This window comes from Telopea speciosissima, chromosome 3, assembly GCF_018873765.1.
Source record: "Telopea speciosissima isolate NSW1024214 ecotype Mountain lineage chromosome 3, Tspe_v1, whole genome shotgun sequence".
NCBI lineage: Eukaryota > Viridiplantae > Streptophyta > Magnoliopsida > Proteales > Proteaceae > Telopea > Telopea speciosissima.
This window is the reverse complement of record NC_057918.1, coordinates 53179198-53181005: the sequence shown is the minus strand read 5'-3', so window position 1 is coordinate 53181005 and position 1808 is coordinate 53179198.

The window sequence follows — 1808 nt, the reverse complement described above, 5'->3', positions numbered from 1 at the left end:
TAGCCCATCGAGTCAGCTTCGTAACGGTTCAAACGGCACTTGATTCCGAGTTGAAACGAAGAAGTTACGGCCGTTTCCGTACCGACGCACGAAAATGGCATGCAGGGGTTTGTTTGCAATTATCGAAAATTATCCGGGGACAAAGTAAAGCGGAAGTTCGGATTCAAGGGGCTTCAGAGAATTATCAGAAGTTATCTTTCCTGTTAGCCGAAAGATTCCATTTGGAAGGCTCTGCAGCAGTCCAATTTCAACTTGAGATATCTTGGGCTCTCGAACTCTAAATTGAACGAAATTTGGGTCTATTTTAGGTGATTTTTCGCAAGGAATGCAATAGTGGGGCCTATATAAGCACCCCATGCTCCACGTTTTTTTAAGGACAGAATGGGTATTTGTTGAGTGGAAGCCTAGTCATCACTTTCTCTCTCCTCCAACTTTCTTAGGGCACTTTTGGAATTTTACTATGGATAGATTTCTTTTGAAAAATATTCTCTCATCCATGGAAGGTTGAAAAGTCAAAGATACCTTGATCTCATTGCTTGGAGAAGACACCTACAAAGAAAAGAAAGCACAAGTTTAGAATTAGAAAGTTACTTTTTGAAAAATAGAAGGTTTATGTAGCTAGGATTTTTATCTCTCTTAGTTTCTATTTTTCTCTTTTTTCTTGGGATTCAAGTAATGTAAAGAAGGAAGGAGAAGAGAATATTCTCTTCTCTTAGGGAATATTTCTCCTACCTCTTCTCTTTTCCCTCTTCTCCTCTTCCCCCTATAAATACCCCTTGCCCTTTGGGTTGTAAGTAGTTCATTTTTAGTTAGTTCTAATTCAGTTTTTAAGTTAGTTTTAGTTTAGTTTTAATTCAGTTTTTAGTTCAATTAATTAGTGAAATTTCTTCTTCTCTTCTTCTAGTTTTTGGCTTTCTAAGTTCTAGTTTGATTTCATGCTTTCAATTCCATGGTTGTAATGCTTTTGATTCATGCTTTAATTTTATGTCTTCAATATGGTTGTAATAATTCTAGTTTAGTTTCAAGCTTTCTAGTCTAAGTTCCTAAGTTGATGACAAGACTTGGAGATTTAGAAGAGAAAGCCATGCAAGGTTTGTTCAAGTATTTAAGCTCTTCAACTACATTCATGCAAGCAATTTTAGTCCGGTTCAAGCACATCTAGATTTTTACTCTCTAAACTCTTAAACTCATTCTCACTCTCTTCTATCTCATTCTCCTTCTTCTTCTTTTGTTTTTTTTATGTGATTGTGGTGTATGGCTGCAATTTATCCCTTCCAATCCGCGTTAGTTTGATAGGTTAGATGGATATGTGTTAGGACGCCAATTTAATTCGTTAGATGCTTGTGAGTTAGGACGCGTTAATTTGTTAGTTTAATTAATTTAATTTAACACTTTAATTTGGTTCACTTTGCATTACTTTAAAGTGAGTAAAATAGGGTGGTATATATCTCCTTGAGTTCAACTCGTAGCTACGATTGATCCGTACGCTTGCGGTTATTATTTTGTGCAAACAATCAACTTCGAGGATCTAGCTCTCCTCCAGACTAGGTCTTTTAACACATCCCTAGCTCAGGCCTTGGCAAAGAGGTGGTGGCCTACTACCATACATTCCATTTTCCCATGGATGAGATAGCCATTACTCCTCTTTGCTACTCCCTGTATACAGGCCTCTCATTTGGAGGTGAGGCGGTGACTGGGCGCCCTGGCGTGTGGGAGTACGATAAGGATGAGCTGGTGAGGTAGCAAGGGTCTCTTCCCCCTGATTTCAATGTGGCGGTCCAATGGTTCTGTCGCGAGTGAGAAGGGAA